Source organism: Schistocerca piceifrons, chromosome 3 (assembly GCF_021461385.2).
Source record: "Schistocerca piceifrons isolate TAMUIC-IGC-003096 chromosome 3, iqSchPice1.1, whole genome shotgun sequence".
In the NCBI taxonomy this organism is placed as follows: Eukaryota; Metazoa; Arthropoda; class Insecta; order Orthoptera; family Acrididae; genus Schistocerca; species Schistocerca piceifrons.
Window position 1 is genome coordinate 910,136,730 of NC_060140.1, and position 16,969 is coordinate 910,153,698.

Consider the following 16,969-nt stretch of genomic DNA (forward strand, 5'->3'; position numbering starts at 1 on the left):
AGTGAAAGCACACGTAACTTACCTCCTTTGAGTACCAGACACATGTTTTCAGAACATGAAGTTGATACAAAGCCGAAGCAGCGTCTTCACCACTGGTCGGCATCCCATGTCAAGAATACTGTCGAGAGCGATGAAGTACTACTGGCTGAACCATATTTTTAAAGCTAGTGCAGCTGAGAGCCCCATGTTGATTGGAAGGTGCTGGGCCACTTGGCTCTTTCAAGTACGCACAGAAAGGCAAAAATGCCGTGCTCAATTACTCTCTGCAGTCTGTTGGGCAGCTGCGGCGTTCTCTGGATACAAGGGGTGCAGTTCCCTAGTCGGCGTCCAAAACCCGCTCAGTGGATCACTACCCAACTTCTACAAAACTGCTGTATTCCCCAAGGCGGCTCTCTTGACCTAAAGAGGTTCAGAAACTGCTCTCTGCTGACAGAAGAGGTCATAGAGACATTTCCAATGACACACCATCGTAGCGTGACCAGCAGGAGAGTGCCCTTCCTAGTGAAAAATTAGAAAAATGAGTAGTATTAAATAATGCTATGTGACAGTAACGCCACGTCATAAAAGTAACATCTTATCAACTCTTCATCCCTCTAAAAAAAGAAATAAAAAAACTCTCAAGAATGCAAAACTCGCTCGTCAAGTGGGTTGGGAATCTTCAAACAGAATTAACTCATACGACCACCAAAACCAGAAAGCGATTGCTTACAGTCTTCCGTATATAACAAAGTATAAAACTGCCTGACTGATTCATAATTAAAAACAGAACATGAAGACGGACAAGGTACGGTACCTTAAATTCATACACAGATTGTTTCTGTTAGCAACAAAAATATCAGAGGAACAAATGTAGGATCTTTGTTACATACAAAAGTTCACAAAATTAACTTTTGGGCTAGATTACAGTACAAGCTTGATACAATGACCATCGTATTCACATACGTAAAGCGAAACAAAATTTTCATTTTCCATACGACAAAATTTGTGCCCAACATGGGAATATTCAAAAGATTTCGACTTAACATCTACCTTGCTTGGTCAGAATTTTAAAAATAAAGTGAAACCTGGTAGTTAAGGGAAGGCAGGATTCCGTTACGATTTGGGACGGGGCCGTAATTAGTTACTATTGGTTGCCCTTTACAGTTACACACAATTCGTTTTAAGCCAGTAATTCCAGACTCAACAATAAATAAAAAATACCACACGTCATTAATGAAGGAATAAGCAGCTGTGTAAATAATACTGTTTTCAGTGCGTTACAGTTTAGAAAATCACCATTAAATACAGATACAGCAGATAATGTTTTAAAAGCAAGCCACTGTGATCTGGGCAGAAGGCCTTACACGCCAGGAATGGCAATAAATTAAGAATTGTTTAAAACTCGCTGCAATTTACAAATTACAGGTATTGAAATATTAAAGGCAAGTCACCACAAACACAGCAGAAGGCATCAGACGCTAGGAATGGCAGTAAATAAGGTTTTAAGGCTTACTGCTAAAATACAAATACCAAGTTACAATTTTAAGGCCAATGACCACAATCACGGCTGAAAGGCTTACTCGCCAGGAATGGCAATAATATAAAAAAATTTAGAAACCTGCTGTAAAACAGCAAATACAATATCAAAGGTTAATTTTAAAAACAAGGCATTGATCGCCAAACGGGTGAAATAAGATGATGGTAAACATGGTAACACAAGCCTTAACATCCACTGAACACTATACTGCTAGATTTATTCCAGAAGGCGACCAGAACTATTGACTAGACATATATAACCTTTAATGTAGGCATTGCAAGATACTGTAATAAATAATAGAATAATAAAACACAAGATTCAAATGGCTCTGAGCACTATGCGACTTAACTACTGAGGTCATCAGTCGCCTAGAACTTAGAACTAATTAAACCTAACTAACCTAAGGACATCACACACATCCATGAGCGAGGCAGGATTCGAACCTGCGACCGTAGTGGTCTCTCGGCTCCAGACTGTAGCGCCTAGAACCGCACGGCCACTCCGGTCGGCAAAACACAAGGACCAGTACATAAGTTCCTTAAAGGGTACTGAGACAGATTATACCCGCAGAAGGCGTGGACTGAAGGAGCGTTACACTGAACTACTGGCCATCAGACCTCCTTTTAGAACACACATGTCTTACAAGAAACAAGGGGCCAAAGACGGTGCTCCGGGAATCGACCTCCGAGAAAGTCCAGCAACAAACACTTCCGCGAGCGATGAGATAGGCAGCCAAGAGTTGCATTCACTTCACAAGATGGTAACTCAGACTAGTGGCAGTCTAACGAACGACTAATGATAATCTTGCTGAAGCTACCTGACGTCCGATAAACCAAATGCAACGATGGACCGGCAGTCCGCACTACGTCCCCAGAATACTGTGTTTAGAGCGCCCAGAACGAGAAAGGAATCACTACCACCAGAGTAGAAGAATTACCAACCGACCTACAATCAAGAAAGCTGTCAAAACTACACGCCTCACCAGACAGCAGCGGCAGGGCGAGGAACCGTACACTGCCGTTACATACACTAACCCCCAGGGCAGGTAACTGGGGCGTTAGCGGCCACCAGGCAAGACAAATTACCGCTGGATGAACTTAACAAATTGTAACAAGCTGAACGCTGTAAATAGTGATAAGAAACAGAGAAGAATGGGGTGCTGCCTTTTCACGACGTGGAAGTTTATCGAAAACCTGATGGTAAACTTGGCCACCAAGTGTACAGGAAACCAACCAATACGGACAGGTACCTTCACGCCTCCTCCCACCATCACCCCACGCAGAAGAAGTCCGCCCTGCACACGCTAACGAAGAGAGCGTACAGGATAAGCGACGATGAACATCTGAAGACAGAACTTGAACGCCTCAGGTCCATCTTCGGAACTAATGGCTATGGGAAGCAGATGATAGACAGCACCATGTCGACAAGGGAGAAGACTAATAGGGAAGAGGAGAAGGAGGCACAGAGCATTGCTGTGTTACCATATGTACAAGGGGTTACCGAACGTATTGGCAAAATTCTACGAAAAGCCGACATCAAACCAATTTTCCGAAGCAGAAACAAAATATCAGACATGCTCGGCTCTACCAAAGATGCAGTTGACAAACTACACACAGCTGGCGTGTATGAAATTGGTTGTGCGTGTGGATTAGTCTACATAGGTGAGACGGGACGTCCGATTAGCACAAGGCTCTCGGAACATGAAAGATATATCCACCTGAAACAACACACTAAGTCAGCAGTGGCGGAACACCGAGACGAGTGCGGGAAACCAATATTTTTTTCAAGAAGCCCGCGTCCTGGCGAAACAGCCTCTCACTTTCAAAAGAAAGATTAGAGAGGCGATAGAAATAGCCAAAAGACCCGCCAACATGAATAGAGAGGACGGGTACAAGCTTCCGAGGTCTTGGCTGCCTGCAATAGCAGGGCTACGGAGCGGCGGCAGAGCCGTGGCGGCCCATGCAGACACGCGGAGAGCCGCAGTAGTGGTCGCGAGCACACAAAGCAATGGCACGCCGCAGCCGGCTTCTGGAAACAGTGTGACGTCACAGCCATCACCTGTTCGCTATTCGTCCGTCTCCTCCAATGGAGTGGATTAATATAAAGACCAATAGAAAACAGCTATTTCAGCTAATGACAGATAATAAAGGAAACACCAATAAAGCATACCTTTCACCCCTCCTCCTCCTCCTTTTACAGCCAATCAAGTAACGACACGGTTTTCTCGTGCAGCTATTTAAGGAACCAAGTGTGTTCATTTAGCAGTTAACATAAGGCCCTGATGAAGGCTAGCTGCAACGCTGGCCGAAGCGTTGGCGCATTTTAAATTATGACGATGCGGTCTGATACCCTGAAGAATTTTATAGAAGTAGTAATAAGAAGTCGAGAAAAGCTAATCAGATACGCCTTCCTCAGGCACACCACACGCTGCTCTTCGCCTCGGCGACACTACGAGCAGCAACACGAACCCAAGTCACTGGAGAATCGCGAGATATCACAGTGGTGGAGGTTTCTCTACTTGGACTGAAATGCACTCATCTTAAAGCTTGCTGGATCCGGTTTACGACGAGGTCGTATACCCTCGCGACCACAGCCCTTCCATCCGACAGTTAGACGTCGCCCCAAAGATAGGGCAACAGTTACTACATATCCAAAATGGTTCCAATGGCTCTGAGCACTATGGGACTTAACATCTATGGTCATCAGTCCCCTAGAACTTAGAACTACTTAAACCTAACTAACCTAAGGCCATCACACACATCCATGCCCGAGGCAGGATTCGAACCTGCGACCGTAGCGGTCACGCGGTTCCAGACTGAAGCGCCTAGAACCGCACGGCCACACCGGCTGGCAACTACATATCGATAACCGCCGCTGCTGCCACTAGCGGACAGGCAATGCTTGCAAAACCGAGTGGTACCAGTCAACACGCAAAGAAGATAACCGCAACCATGCCAAGTAAACGATACTGCCTGGCCTCCAACAGAGGCTGGAAACCTAAAAACAGCACTAACGCGAGCCGCAGCGTGGCTCATAAAGTTTTCTCACACTGCAATATTCTGAGACATAACAACTGCTTCTTATATTAGGAAATGTTTGGAGTACTGATTTGATTGAAAAAGTATATAAACTAAATGAATAATCTAAATGAACTTAATGACTATGAATTAGTGAATGTTAGGTTACATTATTAAATGATGTCAATAGCCACGATTTCGCGTAAAAAAGTGTGTGTGAAATGGACATACCTTGTGAGTAACAAGAAAATGGAAATAAAATTAAATACACGCTTGTGTCCATTTACAAAAATTTGTTGTCTTTATATATACTCCCTGCATGCGTTTACACAGAAAAAGTCTATCCGGCACAGTGACTCTTCTTCGCGAATCGATTGTCCCTCCAGCGACCATGGGTCTGGTGACTTTCGTGGCTGTCGACATCAGCAGTTTGACAGGCTGTATACCGAGCAGACCAGTGCATGGGGTCACCTGTGCGCCCCGACATGAGCTGGCCCGCTGCCGATGAATGCGCTACGGCTATGGGGGACAGGAGAAGCCTCCATTGTACCAGCCCGCTGGTTATCTACTAGCTCCTCCTCGCAACTCGCCTGCTTCTAAAACAGTCGTCGACGTCGTGATCAAAATTTGACCCCTTCATACAGCCTCAGCGCAGCACATGACAACTCTGTGGCTGCATTTTGTAAGAATGAGAGTGTGCAGCTGTGAAGGATTTAACGAAAGGCTTTAGTTCTGATTACTCCACCACCATTTAATGCAAATTGATATACATTTATTGTACTTAAAGTTACTTTCATATACTGACTGATAAACCGTTCTCACTAAAAAACTTTCAAAATATCGTTGCCCTCTAAATATTTCCTTTCAACAAATCATTATTGGAGCTCAACTTTAGGTCTGTCGATGTGGTGACCAAAGTAAGATATGTGTTGTGCATCAACTTCAGTAAGGGTGGCATGAATTCTAATTAACAATATTTTCTAGATGCACAGGCAGGTGAACATATAAAAAAAATGACGTAGAGAAGTATACAACACCTTCCCAAAAACACGTGGTCGAGATCGCTCAGCGCTCCATTGGTAAAAACTGGCGTCATACAAATCCTTAAAATCAACTTGGCAAGTACCACAGGGCGTCCTTCGCAGCTTTCGGTAAACCAAAAAACTCATAATAACGTCTGCAGTGCATTCTATGACTATGCAGATTATGAAATCCATTAACCTTACTTGTGCCACATACAAAAGTCACCTCTTATGGCACACTATGATTCTCTGCACCCTTCAAAACACAACAAAACCTGAAACTAATGATTTCCCACAAAGAAAATTCACGATATCACCAGACAACTAATGTTATACGTCATATCGACCAGAAATTAATAAACAAAATGAGGAGGTGAGGCACCGTAGGAAAATGAGTTTTAGAGAAAGAATATCATTCTTTCTTACCTTATGCCTTTTTCGAACTTCTGAAACAATGCAGCATTATAAATCTCACTAACTGTGACTGCCTCCCCCCATGAACCATGGACCTTGCCGTTGGTGGGGAGGCTTGCGTGCCTCAGCGATACACATAGAAGTACCGTGGGTGCAACCACAACGGAGGGGTATCTGTTGAGAGGCCAGACAAACGTGTCGCTCCTGAAGAGGGGCAGCAGCCTTTTCAGTAGTTGCAGGGGCAACAGTCTGGATGATTGACTGACCTGACCTTGTAACACTAACCAAAACGGCCTTGCTATGTTGGTACTGCGAACGGAAGAAAGCTAGGGAAAACTACAGCCGTAATCCTTCCCGGGGCATACAGCTTTACTGTATGGTTAAATGATGATGGTGTCCTCTTGGGTAAAATATAAACAAATAGGAAAGCGGGTAAGCTACTACAAACAACATAGTGAACGCATTATTGTGACCAAGATAGATACGAAGCCCACGCCTACCACAGCAGTACAAGTTTATATGCCAAGTAGCTCCGCAAATGACGGAGAGATAGATGACATGTATGAAGAGATAAAATAAATTATTCAAATAGTGATGGGAGACGAAAATTTAATGGTCATGGGTGACAGGAATTCGATAGTAGGAAAAGGAAGAGAAGGAAACATAGTAGGTGAATGTGGAATGGGGGTAAGGAATGGAAGAGGAAGCCGCCTGGTAGAATTTTGCACAGAGCATAACTTAATCATAGCCAACACTTGGTTCAAGAATCATGAAAGATGGTTGTATACACAGAAGAAGCCTGGAGGTACTAGAAGGTTTCAGATAGATTACATAATGGTAAGACAGATATTTAGGAACCAGGTTTTAAATTGTAAGATATTTCCAGGGGCAGATGTGGACACTGACCACAATTTATTGGTTATGAACTGTAGATTAAAACTGAAGAAACTGCAAAATGGTGGTAATTTCAGGAGATGGGACCTGGATAAACTGACTAAACCAGAGGTTGTACAGAGTTTCAGGGAGAGCATAAGGGAACAATTGACAGGAATAGGAGAAAGAAATACAGTAGAAGAAGAATGGGTAGCTTTGAAGGATGAAGTAGTGAAGGCAGCAGAGGATCAAGTAGGTAAAAAGACGAGGGCTAATAGAAATCCTTGGGTAACAGAAGAGATGTTGAATTTAACTGATGAAAGGAGAAAATACAAAAATACAATAAATGAAGCAGGCAAAAAGGAATGCAAACGTCTCAAAACTGAGATCGACAGGAAGTGCAAAATGGCTAAGCACGGGTGGCTAGAGGACAAATGTAAGGATGTTGTTGTTGTGGTCTTCAGTCCTGAGACTGGTTTGACGCAGCTCTCCATGCTAATCTATCCTGTGCTAGCTCCTTCATCTCCCAGTACCTACTGCAACCTACATCCTTCTCAATCTGCTTAGTGTATTCATCTCTTGGTCTCCCTCTACGATTTTTACCCTCCACGCTGCCCTCCAATGCTAAATTTGTGATCCCTTGATGCCTCAGGACATGTCCTACCAACCGATCCCTTCTTCTAGTCAAGTTGTGCCACAAACTTCTCTTCTCGCCAATCCTATTCAATAACTCCGCATTAGTTACGTGATCTACCCACCTAATCTTCAACATTCTTCTGTAGCTCCACATTTCGAAAGCTTCTATTCGCTTCTTGTCCAAACTATTTATTGTCCACGTTTCACTTCCATACAAATACTTTCACAAACGACTTCCTGACACTTAAATCTATACTCGATGTTAACAAATTTCTCTTCTTCAGAAACGCTTTCCTTGCCATTGCCAGTCTACATTTTATATCCTCTCTACTTCGACCATCATCAGTTATTTTGCCCCCCAAATAGCAAAATTCCTTTACTACTTTAAGTGTCTCATTTCCTAATCTAATTCCCTCAGCATCATCCAACTAAATTCGACTACATTCCATTACCCTTGTTTTTCTTTTGTTGATGTTCATCTTATTTCCTCCTTTCAAGACACTGTCCATTCCATTCAACTGTTCTTCCAAGTCCTTTGCTGTCTCTGACAGAATTACAATGTCATCGGCGAACCTCAAAGTTTTTGTTTCTTCTCCCTGGATTTTAATACCTACTCCGAATTTTTCTTTTGTTTCCTTTACTGCTTGCTCAATATACAGATTGAATAACATCGTCGAGAGGCTACAACCCTGTCTCACTCCCTTCCCAACGACTGCTTCCCTCTCATGCCCCTCTACTCTTAAAACTGCCATCTGGTTTCTGTACAAATTGTAAATGCCCTTTCGCTTCCTGTATTTTACCCCTGCCACCTTTAGAATTTGAATGACAGTATTCCAGTCAACATTGTCAAAAGCTTTCTCTAAGTCTACAAATGCTAGAAACGTTGGTTTGCCTTTCCTTAAACTTTCTTCTAAGATAAGTCGTAAGGTCAGTATTGCCTCACGTGTTCCAACATTTCTACGGAATCCAAACTGATCTTCCCCGAGGTCGGCTTCTACCAGTTTTTTCTTTCGTGTTAGTATTTTGCAGCTGTTACTTATTAAACTGATAGTTCGGTAATTTTCACATCGGTCAACACCTGCTTTCTTTGGGATTGGAATTATTATATTCTTCTTGAAGTCTGAGGGTATTTCGCCTGTCGCGTACATCTTGCTCACCAGGTGGTAGAGTTTTGTCAGGACTGGCTCTCCCAAGGCCGTCAGTAGTTCTAATGGAATGTTGTCTACTCCCGGGGCCTTTTTTCGACTCAGGTCTTTCAGTGCTCTGTCAACCTCTTCACGCAGTATCGTATCTCCCATTTCATCTTCATCTACATCCTCTTCCATTTCCATAATATTGTCCTCAAGTACATCGCCCCTGTATAGACCTCTATATACTCCTTCCACCTTTCTGCTTTTCCCTCTTTGCTTAGAACTGGGTTTCCATCTGAGCTCTTGGTATTCATGCAAGTCGCTCTCTTTCCTCAAAACGTCTCTTTAATTTTCCTGTAGGCAGTATCTATCTTACCCCTAGTGATATGCGCGTCTACATCCTTACATTTGTCCTCTAGCCATCCCTGCTTAGCCATTTTGCACTTCCTGTCGATCTCATTTTTGAGACGTTTGTATTCCTTTTTGCCTGCTTCATTTACTTCATTTTTATATTTTCTCCTTTCATCAATTAAATTCAATATTTCTTCTGTCACCCAAGGATTTCTACTAGCACTCGTCTTTTTACCTACTTCATACTCTGCTACCTTCACTACTTCATCCCTCAAAGCTACCCATTCATCTTCTACTGTATTTCTTTCCCCCCTTCCTGTCAACTGTTCCCTTATGCTCTCCCCGAAACTCTGTACAACCTCTGGTTTAGTCAGTTTATCCAGGTCCCATCTCCTTAAATTCCCACCTTTTTGCAGTTTCTTCAATTTTAATCTACAGTGCATAACCAATAGATTGTGGTCATAGTCCACATCGGCCCCTGGAAATGTCCTACAATTTAAAACCTGGTTCCTAAATCTCTGTCTTACCATTATATAATCTATCTGATACCTTTTAGTATCTCCAGGATTCTTCCATGTATACAACCTTCTATCATGATTCTTTAACCAAGTGTTAGCTATGATTAAGTTATGCTCCGTGCAAAATTCTAACAGACGGCTTCCTATTTCATTTCTTAGCACCAATCCATATCCACCTACTATGTTTCCTTCTCTCCCTTTTCCTACTGTCGAATTCCAGTCACCCATGACTATTAAATTTTCGTTTCCCTTCACTACCTGAATAATTTCTTTTATTTCATCATACATTTCTTCAATTTCTTCGTCATCTGCAGAGCGAGTTGGCATATAAACTTGTACTACTGTAGTAGGCATGGGCTTCGTGTCTATCTTGGCCACTATAATACGTTCACTATGCTGTTTGTAGTAGCTTACCCGCATTCCTATTTTCCTATTCATTATTAAACCTACTCCTGCATTACCCCTATTTGACTTTGTGTTTATAACCCTGTAGTCACCTGACCAGAAGTCTTGTTCCTCCTGCCACCGAACTTCACTAATTCCCACTATATCTAACTTTAACCTATCCATTTCCCTTTTTAAATTTTCTATCCTACCTACCCGATTAAGGGATCTGACTTTCCACGCTCCGATCCGTAGAATGCCAGTTTTCTTTCTCCTGATAACGACGTCCTCTTGAGTAGTCCCCGCCCGGAGATCCGAATGGGGGACTATTTTACCTCCGGAATACTTTACCCAAGAGGACGCCATCATCATTTAACCATACAGAAAAAAGCTGCATGCCCTCGGGAAAAATTACGGCTGTAGTTTCCCCTTGCTTTCAACCGTTCGCAGTACCACAACAGCAAGGCCGTTTTGGTTAATGTTACAAGGCCAGATCAGTCAATCATCCAGACTGTTGCCCCTGCAACTACTGAAAATGCTGCTGCCCCTCTTCAGGAAGGATGTGGAGGCGTATATTGCTAGGGGTAAGATAGATACTGCCTACAGGAAAATTAAAGAGAAGTTTGGAGACAAGAAAACCACTTGCATGATTATCAAGAGCTCAGAGGGAAACCCAGTTCTAAGCAAAGAAGGGAAAGGAGAAAGGTGTAAGGAGTATATAGAGGGTCTATACAAGGGCGAAGTTCTTGAGGACAATATTATGAAAATGGAAGAGGACGTAGACGAAGATGAAATGGGAGATATAATAGTGCGTGAAGAGTTTGACAGAGCACTGAAAGACCTAAGTCGAAACAAGGACCCGGGAGTAGACAACATTCCATTAGAACTACTGATAGCCTTGGGAGAACCAGCCCTGACAGAACTCTGCCATCCGGGGAACAAGCTGTATGAGACAGGCGAAGTGCCCTCAGACCACAAGAAAAGAATATAATAATTCCAATCGCAAAGAAAGGAGGTGCTGACAGATGTGAAAATTACCGATCTATCAGTTTAATAAGCCACGGCTGCAAAATACTAACACGAATTCTTTACAGACGAATGGAAAAACTGGTAGAAGCCGACCTCCGAAGATCAGTTTGGATTCCGTAGAAATGTTGGAACACGTGAGGCAATACTGACCCTGCCACTTATCTTAGAAAATAGATTAAGGAAAGGCAAACCTACGTTTCTAGCATGTGTAGACTTAGAGAAAGCTTTTGACAATGTTGATTGGAATACTCTCTTTCAAATTCTGAAGGTGGCAGGGGTAAAATACAGGGAGCGAAAGGCTATTTACAGTTTGTACAGAAACCAGATGGCAGTTATAAGAGTCGAGGGGCATGAAAGGTTAGCAGTGGTTGGGAAGGGAGTGAGACAGGGTTGCAGCCTATCCCTGATGTTATTCAGTCTGTAGATTGAGCAAGCAGTAAAGGAAACAAAAGAAAAATTCAGAGTAGGGATTGAAATCCATGCAGAACATATTAAACCTTTGAGGTTCGCCGATGACATTGTAATTCTGTGAGAGACAGCAAAGAACCTGGAAGAGCAGCTGAACGGAATGGACAGTGTCTTGAAACGAGGATATAAGATGAACATGAACAAAAGCAAAACGAGTGTAATGGAATGTAGTCGAATTAAATCGGGTGATTCTGAGGGAATTAGAATAGGAATTGAGACGCTTTTAGCAGAAAATGAGTTTTGGTATTTGGGGAGCAAAATAACTGATGATGGTCGAAGTAGAGAGGATATAAAACGCAGACCGTCAATGGCAAGGAAAGCGTTTCTGAAGAAGAGAAATTTGTTAACATCGAGAATAGATTTAAGTGTCAGGAAGTCGTTTCTGAAAGTATTTGTATGGAGTGTAGCCGTATATGGAAGTGAAACGTGGACGATGATTAGTTTAGACAAGAAGAGAATAAAAGCTTTCGAAATGTGGTGCTACAGAAGAATGCTGAAGATTAGATGGGTAGATCACATAGTGAGGTGGTACTGAATAGAATTGGGGAGAAGAGAAATTTGAGGCACCACTTGACTAGAAGAAGGGATCGGTTGGTAGGACATATTCTGAGGCATCAAGGGATCACCAATTTAGTAATGGAGGGCAGCGTGGAGGGTAAAAATCGTAGCGGGAGACCAAGAGATGAATACACTAAGCAGATTCAGAAGGATGTAGGTTGCATTAGGTACTGGGAGACGGAGAAGCTTGCACAGGATAGAGTAGCATAGAGAGCTGCACCAAACCAGTCTCTGGTCTGAAGAACACAACACATCTCGATATAAATGTTATAACGGCTTGTTTATTGCACTTAGACTCTTCTGCTTAACAGTCCTCATTTCAACGAGAAGTGGTGATTTACGCAACTGATAATCATTTTGGCATGATTTTAATTTTATTTTACTGCTGCACAGCGGTAACAAATTATATGTAGGCCAATGGACTCTCGATCATTCTAGGACTAATAATAGTAAGACACCATAATAGCGGACTTCAGTAGAAGATGCAATTCTCGATTGTACGTACACATCTAGTTACGAGCTAACAAGTGTAGAAACGTAGTTTGTCTGCTGAGTTGAGCGAGCGAGCGCAGGCCTACCTACCTTCGCGACGTACGCGCTGCGGCCTGTCTTTGTCTTAGGCCTTTGGCAGTCCGGCGCCAACGATGTATGCAGGTCCAAGTGGTGTGCATCACGGCACGTGATGTTCCAGGTCTTATGAGCGCCAGTTGCCATCTGCGGCAGAGAGCCAGTTACTGTTACAGAAGAGTTTAACAATTCTTAAATGCGTGTTTAAATGCATGCAAACTCTAAGGCCTTTAGAGGATACCTTTTCACTGACATACTTATTTCCTGTGCGGCTCGCACAGAGCTGAGCGTTAGCGGTGTATGGTGCATGAGGACGTCTAGTGTGACGTCACAAGTTCGTTGCGGGGCCCGTATTTCTCGTAGGCGCGGCTCTCAGGCCGTGACGTCACTACCGCTAGTCACCCACCTAACTTCACGTAGGCCGCGCACTGGCTCACCTTCCATTCTCGCAAGCTAGCGTGCTGCGCGGAGCTGTACGAGCAGGTTCATTATTTGGCTACACTGTGTACCAGTACTCGGCAACAGAAAGCCCACGTCGCAACTTCCGCACTGGCCACTGGTCACTCGCGCCCGCTAGACGTCTGCGGAGGTGCGTACCGTTGCGAATGCACCGGAGCTGCGCGTGGCGACGTGACTGCAGCGGGACGCAGGGGCCGCGCTTCCAGGAAAGACCGACATAGCTACGCAGCGGCGGCGCGCGGAATGCGCGCGGGGACAATGTGGCAAGCTGGCGGCGTTTACCGCGCTAACAATAACCTCGGGAATATATTGCTTTCCCCGCGTACGCCTGGGACACACGTCGCAACACAAGCGGAACGCCGAGCCGGCCGGAATACGTAATAGGGCGTAACAGGCTGGGCGCGCACACGCATAATGCACGCGACGTACCGCACCTGCCCACTTCCTGCGGGCCGCGGGCGCGCCTCTGCCCCGTCCACGCAGAGAGTATGGAACGCTCGCCAGCCGCCGCACAGTGGCCGCTGACCCAGCAGCGCCCCGGCCTGCCCGGGCGTCCAAAATGAGTGTTAAGAGGGTCATTCAAACAGACGGATAGCTTAGCTGCTGGTGGATCTTTCGGGTGGTAACGACGTTGTCCATGAACCTTTCTTATTCCTGACGCTTCGTTCACAACAAAGTGTGATATCCTCAGAGGGGCTCTGTTGTGTACATAGTTCCGCGTAGTCTGCACGTACACAACTTTCCCACTAGAGCGCGCCCCGCTAAGCACAACAGCGCAGGCGCAGCGCTCGTCCGTCTCCGCACTACGAGATGGCGCTGCCTTAGAGACGGACCAAATTCTGCTTCCGCCGATCCGCGTACTAATTTGTAACGTAGCCAATGAGGTTGCTGCTAACGTAGAACCTTTCTCGTGGATCACACTCGCGCAGTGATATCTGAACGTGCGAGGTATTAAACGAGTGTACAGATCTCTGATTAGTCAGTCTGCATTTGTCTGCACCAGTCTGTACCAGTCTCCATTTGTCTGTACCAGTCTGTAGTCAAGTTTCAGTCTGTGCCTAATGAGATTACCATATTCCTATACATAGCCATGAAGATAAATGAATAGACACTTTGTCAAGTATCAGAGATATGTGAGAATAAGATTAACGTACTGAGACCAAAGGAACATCAGATTGTCAATTGTAAACAGCATCCAGAATCAAGTTATGTAATGTCTATGCTTGTTATTATTTTAATAAATGTGTGTAAAAATTAATCAAGTTCTGTTTAAAGTTAGTCACCGTCAGTCTGCTACTCTAAGCGTGCAAGTGGCATTTCTATCGTCTGACCTAACGGCAGAAGATAAACACGCCACGATAAGACCACGAGACATAATGCTGACACTCGCCTACTTCGTTAGAGCGACGAGTCAAATAATCTGATGGTGTGTGTACCGAAAGTCTTACAGTACGCACGCCACAGGCGCCTACTTCACAGACAAGGGGAAGCCACGACGTTTGGAACGCGGATTTACTGCAAACTTCGTACACTCGTAGTACTCCATGCGGACAACAAAATGTGTGAGCAGTAGCCCGTACTTCTCAAGCGTTACTGAGAAAATCGCAAGATAATTTCGGTCGTCAAATATATATCTGTGCGCGGTCATTTTAACCATGAAGCGGCTGCAGCGGAGTGGTGCCGGTACGGTAGCTCAGCGTGTTCGGTCGAGCGTTAGCTTTCCTTTCTAATAAAAGAACTGCGCGAACGTACCGTCGAACAAACTGAACAGGTATCATCGGACTCCACCCTGAAGAAATTCAGCGAACAACATAGAACAAAATGTTTTTTTTTTTTTATTTATTTTTATTATTTATTTTTTAAGTGGTTGGCGTTCAAGCCGCTAGATCGCTGGATCGAGTTCCGTTCGTCAGTTTTTTTTTTATTTTCAACACAGTCATTTTCTTTACTGTTTATATTACAATTGACATAATGGGAAAAATACGTGTCATCGGATGGACTTTTATATGTGAAGACAGTAACTGTTTCTCGAAAGAACAGAATACTGTTGATGACTGTGCAGCTTTTCCCTGGAATAAATGATGACTAACTGAAACCCTCAGCTGCCAACAGGTGTTATTGATATACCTCGATGCGGACAGTTGAAAATGCGTGCCCTGACAGGGACTCGAACCCGAGATCTTCTGCTTACATGGCAGACGCTCTGTCCATCTGAGCCACTGAGGACACAGAAAAATAGCGCGACTGCAGAGACTTATCCCCGGTTCGAGTCCCGGTCGGGGCACACATTTTCAACTGTCCATATCGAGGTATATCAACAACACCTGTCGGCAGCTGAGGGTTTCAGTTAGTCATCATTTATTCCAGGGAAAAGCTGCACGGGTATCAACAGTATTCTGTTCTTTCGAAAACAGTTACTGTCTTCACATATATAGTTAAAGGGGGACTAGTGTAGCAGGGGATACAACCCGTCGGCTTTGGACAATGACGTCACAAGTCGCCAATCGAGAAGCGATTCTTCTTAGTGTTGTAGCTCCCTTCAGTGGCTGATAAGTGTTTTTTGGCTTTAAAAAAAAAATCTCACGAGATAGAATAAACAGATCCACTTTATTAAGCAATCAGTAAAAAAACGAAACTGAAACATAACAGCAAAAGCGAAAATGGTAAACTGCTCTCTGGCGACTTGTGACGTCATTGTCCAAAGCCGACGGGTTGTATCCCCTGCTACACTAGACCCGTTAAAGGCTATCCAGCCATTGACATTCGTCTGTGCGAATGCGCACAGGTTGCCAAAACTCTTACGGGAATCGCCAAAGCGTGCGTGAGTAATGAGTGGATGGGCAAATGTCTATAAGGTACATTACATATGCAGAATTGTGGACAGTTGGGAATGTGAGTCTCACGGGAAGCGTGCAAGGGATTAGTCCCTGCAGTCGCGCTATTCATCTGTTTCCTCGGTGGCTCAGATGGATAGAGCGTCTGCCATGTAAGCAGGAGACCCGGGTTCGAGTCCCGGTCGGGGCACACGTTTTCAACTGTCCACATCGAGGTATATCAACAATACCTGTCGGCAGCTGAGGGATGGACTTCTATTAAATTTACGATGTTATTTGGCAGTATACTAATTGTCATTATCACAAATAACGTAATATTCATAACTATCGACTACTAAACGGCCAAAAGCATAAAGTGATACTGAAAATGTATGCTTGTCCGTGATTTGAGAAATCCCTTATACCTGGAAGGAGCCCGAAACGACTTGTTACCTCCAAGTTTTGACCGGCACAGACGGCCTTCGAAAGACGTACAGTTAATCGTCGCTTTCGACATTACGAGTACTAGTTGCAGGACGGTATTTTTCGTAAAAACATGGAAAATATAAAGTTAAACGGCACGAGCTGCATTGAATAAATGCTATGTTTCCGCATACGCAAGGCCTTTTGACGTTTTCCGTGGAAAAAGAAACCTCGTTAACATTTTCAGAAACCTCTCTTTCAGGCGATAGTTTGGAAGCAAACTATGCACATTGCAGTATTTCCTTAAAAATCGGAGCTGATAATTGGTTATGCAGTATCGAGTGTATTTTAATAGCGTCTTCCAAGAAGCAATCTCTCGTTCCCTTTCGATTAAATACGAACAGTTTTGAAGACACGGACAAGCATACAGTTTCAGTATCACTTTATGCGTTTGGTCGTATACTAGTCGATAGTTATGAATATTACATTATTTGTGATAATAAAAATTAGTAGACTGCCAAACAACGTCGTAAATTTAATAAAAGTCCATCCGATTACACGTATTTTTCCCATTATATCAATTGTAATATAAACAGTACAGAAAACGACTGTGTTGAAAATAAAAAAAAAAAACTGACGAACGGAACTCGATCCAGCGATCTAGCGGCTTGAACGCCAACCACTTTTTTTCACATTTTTTTCTATGTTGTTCGCTGAATTTCCTCAGGGCGGACGTCCGGTGACACCCGCTCAATTTTTTTTCGTCCATACGTTCGCTCAGTTTTTTTATT

The 16,969-nt window shown here is 43.8% G+C and overlaps 1 non-coding gene across 1 annotated transcript; it reads left to right on the forward strand.

Moving 5' to 3' along the window:
- Nucleotides 1-15,893: 15,893 nt before the first annotated feature.
- On the forward strand, nucleotides 15,894-15,966 carry Trnat-ugu. Its single transcript has one exon. It is a non-coding gene; the product is annotated as a tRNA-Thr (tRNA).
- Nucleotides 15,967-16,969: the final 1,003 nt, after the last annotated feature.